Source organism: Monomorium pharaonis, chromosome 6, assembly GCF_013373865.1.
Source record: "Monomorium pharaonis isolate MP-MQ-018 chromosome 6, ASM1337386v2, whole genome shotgun sequence".
NCBI classification, from domain to species: Eukaryota; Metazoa; Arthropoda; class Insecta; order Hymenoptera; family Formicidae; genus Monomorium; species Monomorium pharaonis.
The window spans coordinates 24,099,047-24,112,224 of NC_050472.1; the positions used below are offsets into that span (position 1 = coordinate 24,099,047).

Here is a 13,178-nt window from a genome sequence, read left to right on the forward strand (position 1 = left end):
GTGCGCTTTGACAAATAATGCACGATTTTTCCCGACCTGCCGTCCGTGAGGCATTTCACAAGGGGTCTTTTTTTTTTTTTTAGAATTTTGCCAGTGAGCTGACAAATGTCAATCGACACCGTCAATTTTTTTTTATGACGCGAGATTATGGCAGCTCGGGCTCGATTGTAACACCGTGATAATTTGAGTGTCGGCGTAGCGCACAAATTATCACAGACTATGGCGAAATCAAATCTTCTCCAGTAATAAAAAATCGATTGCGAAAGAAGTGTGAAAATTGCGGTACAGTTTTATTGCGTGAGGACTGTAAAATCTTTTGTCGAAATCAATATTTAAAGAAAACTAGAATAATAGGAATACCAAATACGTAAGCTCACTACCCAATGATCTTTTTGTTTTTTGCTTTTTAACTTTAGGTATGAAGTAGGACTTTCCTGACGAAAGTTTTATTTTACTCATTAGATTACGTTACAAGAGCCTTATTAGTAAATCGCGCGTTATGTTAAATTTAAGATAACGGCGACTAGAAATTGCGCATGGTGAGATTAAGCCGCATTAATAGTAAATCGCATCCTCGTAATTTCGATTCTCGATAATCGCCCTTTGTTCCCATAACGGGAGATTATCTTTTCTGCTAACCAACGGGGATGACTCGGGTGATTCACGTCGACAAGCGCGCAAGCTCCTCGGTGTTATCTATTTATTGATAGTGACATTGACCCGCGCGATGATCGTCATCGCGCTCACTCGCCGGATCATCGTCGCCGATCTCGGCCGATCTGGATGACCGATCTCTGTCCGAATCTCCCCCGCTCTCTCGCGTGTCGAGTGACTGTGCAGGTTAAAAAAGAAATCGTAACTCTCCTTCTTCCCCACTCACTCACCTCGTCGTGTTTCTCGACATTAACGGTAGGACGGGAGGAGGACGAAACAGACGAATGATCGTTTATTAGAACTGATAGCGTTTTAACTGGCTGAGATATTTCAGGCGATTGAACCGACGCGAAGAAGACGCGAGGACGAGGAAAGGGAGCGAGAAGAGATCTATAGCCTATCCAGTCCGAACCATATGTGCGCCTGTACATCGGTGTGCGTGCATGCGTGCGTGCGTGCGTGCGTGCGCGGATACGAGCGCGAAGCGCGTGGGCTTGAATTCCGTCCGATTAAGATTTAATTTTTAAATCACGACCGCGCGCGTTCGCTCTGCCACGAATCTACATGATTGCCGAGACACGTGCCATCCGTGCGCGAAACGTGATTGCGCTTCGTTTGCCATTCTCCACGACCGCAATATCTATCCGGCGGTGTTTATTCCTGCAGGGGCAGGAGATTTCGCGACAGATGGCTGAAAACCTCCCCCGATGATGATTTGTCGATGTGCTCCAGCGATTACAATCGATTGGGCAAATGATTCGTACCGTCGAGCAAATATTTGCAACCGCCAAGTGTAATAACGCGCACATTTTGGTTTTCAATTTGAAAACGTCAAAACCGTGTATAGAACAGGGCGAAAAATTCTCACGCGACGTATATATATAAACGACCGAAATATTTTAAACCAGAAATGGTTCCAAATTTCTTTCTTCTTTCCAAAAAGATTAATGATTCTTTTCTACGGAAACACCGGCTCCTTTGGGCAAAATTTCCCCCTTTGCTGAAAAGAAATTCTAGGATCATTTATGCGAACCCTATCGCTGACGAATAATCGATCCCTCATAGATCGTGGACAAATGGCTGACCTAGCCCAAGTGGTAGTCAGGTCACAAACCGACGACGCGACGGCTGCACAACACACTCGTACAGCAGTTCCTGCATGGGAACCGGCGCACGCGCGGCATTATAGTACGCGTGTCAATCTCTATCGCCGGTCGCCTTCCGTTTTCATGAGGATTAATAAAAGCCTCGTCCAACGGCGGGAACTGTATATAGACCGTCTTGTGTAAATATTGATTCCCGGTGTTATCACCCCCGGACGAATTGTACGACCAGAAATTTGGATGTTTGATACTGTCGTCGAGCTGTCATGTCGCGAGCGACGCATGGACAAATGTCGTGTCTATGAACCACCCCGATTATTATGCTATCACGCACGACTAGTCCCATGAATAATATCCGATTCTTTTCGCTGCATTATCCTCCTGCTTTTTCCACTTCGTGAAATGAAACACTCGTACTTTCGAGAGCGAGAGAGAAAATGGGAGAGAAAAACGTTCCAGAAAGCGCGGCTAACGGAATGGTGGGATAATTTTCAACGAGACGTCGCGTCGATAAAATTCTCCTCCACTTATTTTGGACTAACAGAGAGAGAGAGAGAGAGAGAGAGACTCTTGTAGGATTTCCTTGCCTTTAAATGTACGATCGCCGAGCGATGACAAAAATCGTGGCTTGACTTTCATGCCGCGGGTTTACGTAATGTATATTCGAGAAACGTGGATGTTACTTGCAAGACGCAGCGCACCCGAAAGTAGCTTCTAGGAATTAAAATCATAAAGGCGGACGACCACGGTGAATACGAAATCTACGGCTACGATCTGTTTCCCAGGCGAGGACGGGCGCGCCGCAGGTAGGGCTCATCGCCGTATCGCATCAGCGGCATAAATCCAGGCTTATGATGTCGTTCCCCTTTTGACGGATCTCGAATTCACGATGAATTAATGGGATCGCGTGCGGAATACGGCAGGAAGAGGAGGTCAGAGGGAGAGAGAGAGAGAGAGAGAAGCTGTGGCACGGCCGCGGCGAGGTCAAACGCGGGACCGGAAGATGTACGAGCGGGCCTCGTCCGTCGGCGCATTTTACGACGCCAATTGTACGTGAGCCAGGTTGCAGACTCTACCTTGCATAGTCGATGTGTCGCGTTTGGTGTACAATACGTGTGTACCTATGCCGACGGTGGCAGCGTACGTGCATTTCTTTAGCGCACGATCCGTCCGTCGTCTTTATCGATCTGCCCGACGTCGACGTCGATGCACCTGGTGCTTTTACTTGTTCGCTAAATTTGCTTACGAGATTTAAATCCGTTATTAATAGATAAATTGACAGTAAAATAAAAATGATAAAATTCATAAATAAATTACAAATAGATGTATATGTATATATTTATAAGAGATATCTCTATATAAGTCGAGAGGAATTAAGTTCTGTATTTTCACCATTAATTTTAATCCTTTTGGCTACAAGAAGGCTAAGTAAAAAAGTTTCGCAGAAAGCACCGGCGGTACCTTTTTCGAGCGCGTCCTGCCTACCGACGAGATATCTATTAGGATGGCAAAGCCTCTCCTAATGCATCTGTACGTTTCCCATTACGATTCGGCGCGCGTGGGTTAAACTAACGAGACCGGGCGACTGGGAAGCGAGGGTGCGCGAGGGCAATGGGGAGAGGATTTCGTAGCGGAGCGGAGGGAGAGGTGATCGGAGGAAGAGGACAGAGAGGCCGCCGGATGGTAAGAAGGAGTATGATGGGGCGAGAGATAATTTGGAAACGACGGATAGAGCGGGATGCGAATAGCAGCGTTGGCACGTTGGCACGAGGAGGAAGAGGAACGAAGAGCGAAAAGCGATGTCGGAGAAAGTAGGATAGAAAAGGGAGGGGGAGAGAGGAGTCGGAGAGAGCGTCCCACGGTTGAGTTTCCATCTCGATTGGCGCGGGTTTCCATGACGACCGGTACGTGACCACGTTGCCCATGGGGAAAACAGCGGAAAGAAAGGGGTGGCAGGCGTAAAGGGGAGAGAGGGATGAACGGCGGGACACGAGAGTGTCACGGGCGCAGCGCGACGTTCTCCGTCCTGCTCTCGTCTCCCTTTCATCGACCCTGTACTCTTCACACCGAGAAAGAGAGAGAGAGAGAGAGAGAAAGAGAAAGAGAGAGAGAGAGGGAGGGCGAATAAACGGATACAGGACACGGAGATAAGAAGAAGAGAGGAAACGGTTAAAGCAAACCGTGAACTCACGTGGAAAGCGTCTCTCAGAAAACTTTTACAGTCAGCCGGTGAAGTCAGTCCGTTAGTCGGGCGGAACGGATCGTCGCGAGTTGTCGGAATTGAATTCGTCAATTGTCGGCGGGACGGTGTCGGCTTTGAAGCCGAGGGGATCGATCGTGCGTTCTTCCATTGCTTATCCAACAATCTCGCTGGCATCGTCGGACCAGCGTGTCGCTCGTAGCGGAGATGCCTCGTGGCTGTGTCACATCATCATGAATAATTGGGAGGCTGCTACTTATAGACATTACCTTTTCTACTAATTAGTACGAATTAATATCGTCAGTAGTACGAGACGCTGCTATTGGTAATTAATGTCGTTACGCTATCGGTGTGACAGCACCGCTGGGACTTTTATCAGTAAGTGGTATCATTAAACTTTAGTTCGAAGCATAACTTTTCTTACGCGATCAGATGACCGTAAAAACCCTCGAGTGAAAACGGCTTCATAATAACTCACGTAATTACTGACCGTGTGACATTTAGCGAGATGCACGAGGAAAAACACAACGATTCGAGCAGATTGAAGCACCAACATCGATCGACCCTCGGATGACCTCTCTCTCTCTCTCTCTCTCTCTCTCTCTCTCTCTCTTTCTCTCTCTCTCGCGTGCTCTCGTTCTCGCTCTCTACAGTGGTGGATTGCCAATTTGTCGGAGGGTCGAACGGTAGGATCCGCATCCGTGCACTTCTCTCTACCCCCTCAAAGGACCTCCAGCAGCCAGCAGCGCGAGAACCCCGAGCAACTATATCCCGAGCTCTCGGCATGCCGCTCGTATACGTGCGCGCGCGCGCGAGACGAAAATCCACACGCACGTACGCACGCAGGATCGATGATTCATCCCGGGGAGCCGGCGTTGCCCTGAAATAAGGAGCCCGACCAACCGACCGACCGAGAGCAGCGACGTGAGAGAGGTGTTCCGCCGGGCTTTTCTTCCCTCGGCGCGAGACGCGCATACCAAGCGTTCTTTGGTAGCCGAGGGTCGTGCGGAGGAAGCGGAATAGAAGTGACAGTCGAAACGAAAGTCAATTTGGGAAAGCCTGACTATGCGAGTCAGAAAGAAGGGAAGAAAGGTGCGAGCGGCGGGGAGGGAGGGGTAAGGGAAGAAGGGAAGCCTCCGTCCGAACGGACGTCAGGAACGCCAATCGACCCTTCCTCCTCTCGTCGGTTGCGTGGTCCTTCACGATTTCCCGACGTCTCGTCGTATCGGCAACACGTATTGGAACCCTCCCTTTCCGGAGAAGGCTATTCTACGTCTACGTCAGCTTGTTGCGCGCACCAAAGCAAGTTCTAACTCTAAACTCGAGAAAATTGAGGAAGCGAATTTGAAATTACACCGCGATAAGATGTACAAGAGAGGGATGCCATAGAATTCACAAATACCTCGAGAAGGAGCTTTTATTGATCCTATCAAAATTTATTTTACACATTTCATATAGAGAGTTTTTTCTCGTCATTTATCTCATTCACACAATACATATATCTTTTAATTATACATTTTTGAAAGAATTTTCACATTGAGAAAAAATGTTGTTAATTTAACTAAATTTTCTAACTAAATTAAATTTTGTCTATGCAAGTATTTATATATTTTAATTAACTATTCCATATACTTGCAAATTGAAATTTGTGCATTTAAATTAAATGCATAAATTCTTGAACTGACAAAATTTTAATTTAGTTGGAAAATTTTGTCAAATCAAACAAACAGAATATTTTTTTCTCAGTGTATGAAAATTGTATTTTATAGAACAACAGGTAGTTATGGTAATAAAAGCTAGGATAATCGAGTGAACATTTCCAATTATTGCCACAGGATGTCGATTCCTACAAAGTTTCAAAGTACTCCCTACATGTAATAATTTCGTACCAAGTATCTCGCGAGCATCAATGAAGTAACAATCTTACTCTGTTGCGAGTATAGTTTCAACGAAACGATACTCACGTATTGAATCGTTCCGCGTGCATACCGGGCCTGATTCTATCCCCAGCGAATACCTTTACTTAACGTGTGCGTCTCGCTGCGCTTCCACTGCTGACCTCGAAATTCTGTGCTATATTCGCCCGGCTGTGTGTAACCTGAGTAAAGAAGTTGGCGTTGTACTCTCGTCGTATCGCGTACAAAGAGCGAAGTCCATCTAGATCGGAGATATATCTCGATCGGTAAAACGTTCGTTTATAGAACCGTGCTAGAATGCTCAAGAGGAAGAGAGAGAGAGAGAGAGAGAGAGAGAGAGAGAGAGAGAGAGAAATCTTAAGAAGATCGTGTTTAACGATCTTTTAGAGTCGGCCGGTGGTTACCGCGCCGGATATCCTACCTGTAAGACACGCGCAATGAGAGTAACACACAGGGTTAAGCGTGTACCACCGGTTACATTGTATCTCGCGGTGGTCCAGCCAGCATCGCGAAGCCCGGGTAAGATTGGATCTGCGAGTATCGATCATGCATCGAGATGAGACCTGGGCCGGGGCTCTCCGCTCCATTCGAGTACTAATGGAAAGACTGGTATTCATGTGAACGGCCTTCGGGGCCTCTGCAGGCCGTTGCCTCCGCATTCGTTCCTCCTCCTCCTCTTCTTTCTCTTCCTATATCTTGCCTCTCTTTCTCTTTCTCTCTTTCCCTCTCGCGCATGTTTCTTGTTCTTGACGCGCTCCTTCTCTCTTTCTCTCTCTCTCTCTCTCTCTCTCTCTCTCTCTCTCTCTCTCTCTCTCTCTCTTTCTCTTTGCACGCACAACCGCCCTCCTTCTTTCTCCTTCGTTCTCTGTCACTTTTCCTTCTTCTACTTTCAGATCCGTATATCCGTCATCCGGACCGCGTCGTTAGACGAGACTCTGTTTATTGACGCAAGTCCTCGAGTGGCTCCTTGCTCCTAGTTTCCTCCTCGATGCCTTGGTGCCCGTTTACCCCGTGTGCGAGATATACAAACGTGTCTATGTATCGCTGTGTGTATCCGCGTATGTATGTGTGTGTTCGCAGCTTAATGCGCTTTCATCTGAAATCTCGACGGTGCCACGCGCGTCTTTCCACGAGAATTTCGTACCGCGGGATCAGAGATAATGGACTCGAGGGAAAGGCAGCGGGAATATATCGACGGTACAAAATAGAGGGGTAGGCGAGAAGAAACGACCACTGTGAGATTCGAGGCTTGTTCCTAAGTCTTATTAAAGTTGGCCGAACTTTCCCCGCGAGACACAGTCGTTGAGATGTCACAGTAGAGAAAAGTACAAGATAAGGGATGGATTAAGAGACTGGCCGGATCTGAGCGATTTTTCTATAGAAATCCTAGATCGATATCCCGGATTCCCAGTTTTTATATCGAGTGACAAAACCGCCAGCTTTCAGTTCCGCTCGCGAAGAAGATCACTCGAAATTTCTCAGCTATCAAAAATATCATATTATCTATGTAAATCAGATGATTTCAGATGAATAATTCACGAATCTTTTCTTTCACCGGCATACATATTTTATCTCCGCTGAATGTTTCTCATCAGCGAACGCTGACTCAAGTTTCCAAATTGTAATTAGAAACTATTTCGATATTATTACAAAATGGAATTGCCCGATCTCTCGGTGAGAGACACCCTCCTCTGTTGTCCGCACTTGACAGTTTCACACTGCGCTGTGACAGGATACAAAGCTCGTGCTCTTGTTCACCAGACCGGCGATATGCGCCTTTAACTGAAATCATCGGAATTGAATCCAATTCGGCGATAATCATCCGCGATGCGACGAGCGGTCGCGCGTTTAGGTCGCAGCCTCCGCTTAACCGACGTGTTTCGCACGCGTGGAACGAATTTATGTACATATATGTGCGACGCGGCCCCGACGTGAACGCACTGCAGAATGTCGGAGAGAGGCAGAGGGAGAGAGAAAGAGAGCGGCAGTCCGTTGCGCGCCGCGTTCTCTATCACGAGGAGTAATTGACTATATAATGGATTCCTGCGACTGCGATACGTCAAACTGACAGGTCCAGGGGCGTGTGTCGAGAGTCCGCCGCTCCGCCGGGTCCTTCGATATTAAACCCAACCCCCGGACGAGTGCGCGGACCCTCCGGCTAATTCGTGACGATTTTATAAAGCTGACGCCTCTCCCTCCGCCTGCTAACCGGGGTGAATGTGCGAATTAGCATAGAACTACGTCGTGTTTGGACCCTTTTGCAAGGCGATAAGAAAAATCGACTAGGACTATACGATTAGGTATATTAATCCTTAGGCATATTAACTAGCAAGCGCGTAAAGTGAAAAATTACATTAGGGAACATTAGGGGATAAAAAAATATTTATTCAGATAAAAAAGAATGTATTACATTGGAAAGCGAGGATATAATGCATTTATGTAAAATGTTCTTCTTAAAAATGTACATTTCTTTTACCTTTTTCCTATCTATTACTGCGGCCAATATTAAAATTGGGTTCGAACTATCGCGTACCCCGCTTCAATCTCCGAAAGATTTTCGAGCGGGGAGGGGCTTGCGGGGAAATTCAAGCTTGTCTGATTCAGTCCACGTGGCCCCCGTACGGCCCTTCTCGTTACCGCATGACGTGCCCTGTCTCGTCAGGGGCGTTCAGCCCTCCTCCTCTCCTCCCCCTCTCACCCCGTGACACGCGACGCTGACGACGTGCGCCGCGTTAACTCGAAATATTACGACGACGGTTAAGCTCATTACGGACTGGGTGGTTATCGTACGAGACACACACGAGCCGTCGTTGGCCGTGGCTCGACAAGTAGCGAGAGCGGCGCATCGACGACGGATTTCGACAAAAAAGGCGGCACGCTCGAAAACCCGTTTCTCTAAAATAATCTTGAACTCTGGGGAGATATATTCCCGGCACGTCGGAAAACTTAACGAGCCTGGCATAACACACGGCCATTAAGTATCATAATCTCGTGTCACAGCTAGCACGAAGTTAGATTCTTCCTGTAAACATCCCGAAATGCGATTCCGTGATGGATGGTTACGAATTCTCGAAAAAGAGCATGTATAATATATGTATCGTTTGTAATGTACATAAATCAAGTGTTGTCGCGAGAATGATGTCTTCTTTGATTACATTGCTTATATTGGGGAGAGAGATTTTATTTTATTGTCAGGAAAAAGACGGAACCTCTTCTTTTTCATAAAGGTTACCGTGTCATTCCCGATACAATTCAGACCCGCGCGGCAAATAGAAACATCGGGTCATCGGATATTGGCACACTCGAATTTTGCGATCCCCCTCCCCCCTTTCCTCCTCTCGCCCGTTTTTCGCAAGGAGCGAGAAGTCGATCTTCGCGTCGTAAATCTCGCGAACTGGAAATTGCTTCTCCCAACATCGTTTCGATCCCGCGGAAGAGAACGATTTGTCCTTTTCTGGAAGGAAGATCCGCACCCCGCAAGCATTTCCCCGGCGCTCGAATAATCCAGAAATAAATTCTCACCCGACACCTTCTCTCTCACCCCGAGCTCCTTATTTCTTCACCCCGACGATCTCTTCTCCCCTCGCACGCGTACATACACGCATATTCGCACGCACTTATGTATATACGAGAGACAGAGAGAGAGAGAGAGAGAGAGAGGAGGAGGAGAAGGAATCTCGGTTAAGTGTGGAGGCACCGTGGAAATACTCCTTGAACGGCCTTCCTGCCAATCTTTTGCCGAAATACGGTTATATCGGCTTTGGGGTGCACGAAATAAACGGTTACATAAAGTTTGCGATTGGCGCGTGGCGTAACCACCCCTGTCCGAGGGACGTCCGCCCATCCTGCCCGGGGATACACATATGTGCACTTGTTCGCCCGTAACGGACGAACTACCCTCGTCCGGACGCTGTATTATATCGCGGGCGATATCAGTGCCATTGTATTTAAAGCGACGACCATTTCACGAGTCGGACCGTACTCGAGTTAATGAACTTCCTACGAGAGGATAATTGACGGAATGTGCGCTACTATATAAATTTACTATTCTACGTTTCTCTACTTATCCACTGAAATTTATACTCGTGTCTTTAGAATTCTAGCTACTGCAATAGCGTTATTTACATCTCACTCTCTTCCCGATTTACTTAATATTGATATTTTAATTTCAACTAATATTAAATACAGTTTGAATAAAACGATCCTTTATGCCGCGTAATTTTATCATGAACGTAATTAGCGGTTCGATTCTCCCGAAGGTGTCGGCTAAGTGATGGTGAGAAGAACGAGGGGGAGGGGGGGGGGGAGTTCGATCGCGTCTGAATGCGGTACGTGTCCGTCGCGAGAGCGGTCCGTAACGCCGGATGCACGTAGCACGACGGAGGAGAGAGCCCCTACGTGCCTGCCGATGCAACCTCACCCCAAGGGTGAGGGTTAACCCCCGGCACGAGAGAGCTCAATATATATTAAGATCCGCGAACCCCTCGGACTAAAAGTTCGTAACGTTCCCCTTCCTGCTCGTGGAAGTCTTCCTACAGACTCTCGCTGGCCTCCCTATCCCGACGGCTACGCCGTCGGAATTGCGATTATGGTGGCGATATTACCGGCGTGTAGGGGCAGTGCCCTATCCGCGAGGGTGGCTCTCTTCTTTTTCCGCCCATCTCGCGCGCGCGCGCGCGCGTACGTATTCCGAGTTTATTGACTTTACTTCTGAGCCATCGACTCGTATCTATTTACTTGCCACGGTTTGATCTGCGAGAAAGAAGCTCGGAGAAATGAGTAGCAAACGTTTCTTTTTCCTCGGCATAATACGGGGAAAGCACCACAGGGTGGCCCGCAGGTAGCTTCGACCACATCAACCACATGACTCCCAATGTGTTGCTACCTTTTGTCAGGTTTTTCTCGAGCAAATTATAGCCTAAGTATGAAAAAAAGAGGATAACTGGTTATAGTCGTAAGAATTGGACCGGTTGGTTGAGGGCATTTTGTTACAATCTTCAACAAAGGTTTACGATGCACAAAACAGAGACTCGGAGTGATTTTTTACTTAAATGTGAGGATGCGTGCGAAAAATAACATAAATGGAACGTCACGCTTTAATGCAGTTTTACGATTCATCATCCTACACCTAAAGAGCAAAGACCGAGTTGAGAAAAACCAACCTGGTGGTTTGCACGCGCCTCTCTCTTTCTCTCTCTCTCTCTCTCTCTCTCTCTCTCTCTCTCTCTCTTGCTTCGTGTTTCCGCCGCCAATGCGGAAAACAGCGAGACACGTCTACCTGCGCTGCGAGACGGCGAGACGAGGGCGTGCGATCGATACCCGGCCACAAAGACGCTAACCACGACATAGTTTTCATCGACATCGAACAGAACATCATCGGTCGATCGCACGATACGCAAATGTACAATCCGGTCATACTTAATGCAATCGGATAACTATACGTTTGAGAGAGAGACTTATCATATGCTATTCCACTAATTCCAATAATATTTTCATTAGGCTGTAGCGTTACATAGTTATACTTTCAGTCCTCACCTCGACTACGGAAAACTTGATGGTACGATTTATTCAAAAGTACAAAAAGTCTGCAAAGAGAAATTACGAAATCTATAATGTTTTTTTTTTGTATCACAAATAATCAAGCTTGCTACGTAAATCTTAAATAAACTGACAATCTTCAAGTAAAATCAAAGAACAAAAGAGAAACGTCACGTCCTATCCTCGGGGCTGGATGCGCTGCAGGACCGACGTCGAAACCGATAGCGTGCGATGAGATATAATGCGGCGGCTAATCGCCTTTTTTCCCCCCAATTTCGATGAGTAATTTCACGGGACGCCGTCACGCCGTCAGCGGGAAATCCGTCTCGCCGAAAAATCGACGCGGCGCATTAAAACGAGAACGACTCTCGACGCGCTCCAATTAAACGCGGCGCGGCGTTAACGACACCACCATCTCGCCGCCGTCTTTTCCTCGCGACTCGCAGCGGGGATGAAAGCATAGACGGCGAAAGGGAGGATGAATTTTGCCGTCCTAATGAAATTTCCCAGACGATAAAGAATCGCGGGCGGAGCCGTCGAAATAAATACGCGGCGGCGATAGTGGCGCGTTTTCTCATTTCTCTAATAATCCCGGAATAAGATGAAGGGAAGATGGAGGCGGAACGTGACAATATCGCGCGATTGGCAGGAAAAGTAAGAAAAATAACCATAGACTTTGATAGAAAAGAGCACAGAGTTCTCGAGCCGCGTATAAAGCGATGATATATTCCATTAATGGAATTACAGCCGCGGGAACGTGCGAGAGCGTCTCATCGTGAAAGAGCGTGCACCGTATGCTTACGTTAAAAGCGGCGCGAATCCAGTTTCGCAAACCTCGCTAAAAACTATTAATTGCGATCGGCGACGGCGGCGGCGTGCGAAGGGTACCGGATCGTAATTCGATGCGCGAACGACGGCGGCGAATTGCGGGACTGTGCTGCATCTCCGTGCGGTTCCCGGTTACTGGTACTCCCGGGCGTGCGGACCGCTGAAAAAGCTTTTTTTCGCCGGCAGCGCTTTAATGAAATTTTTTCGACCTCGTCATCGTCCCCGTAATAATCTCCCTTTTGCGACCGGGTAGCTGGCGCGGCTGAATTTATTGCAGCCCGCCTGCCGGAAACACGTCCGCGAGGAAATCTTCTGGATAAGAGGCTCACAAGCTCTACCTCGGTCTACCGTTTTTTGTCACTCCTTACCTGCCGAGTCTTTCCTGGTCCGAGTATGAAATACGCGGGAACAGAGAGGAGCGTCAAAAAAGAGAGAGAGAGAGCAACGAAGAGAGGAGAGCGATTGTAACGGGAAGGAGGAGAGAACGAAGGAAAGAGAAAGGAAGAAAGAGAAAGAGAGAGAGGTTCCGGTGACGGCGAGGACGACGGCGATGGATCCTTCTTGCCCTGGTCGGAACTTTTTGCGGTCGCTCTTGGGACGAGCCCGAGAGCCGAGGGGGGCAATAAAACTAATGGTAACGCGCGCCGGTAATTCCTTGCGGTCTGTTTGTCGCAAGTCGACGACCTGGCCTCTCCGCCTCGTCATTTACCGAGAGAGGATTCTACGGCCAATGTCGGCCGACGACGACAATGATGACGGCGGGTGGTGCTTTCTCGCTTTCGTCGCGGTTGGTGGTAATACGTAAAATTGGGTTAACATCGCAGATTTTAAGTGTCGAATGCCTTCCTGCCCCGAAATGCGATCGCTTTCTCGATACCTTTGATGGGTTTTCCCTTTTTGACCGTATTGTCCACGCCGGTCTCATTAACTTCAGCTAAG

At 47.9% G+C, this 13,178-nt stretch overlaps 1 protein-coding gene across 13 annotated transcripts in view; it reads left to right on the forward strand.

Moving 5' to 3' along the window:
* LOC105838852 (ephrin type-B receptor 1) overlaps nt 1–13,178 on the forward strand; it is a 90,475-nt gene that overhangs the window by 63,584 nt on the left and 13,713 nt on the right. The gene's annotated exons all lie outside the window — the stretch shown is intronic.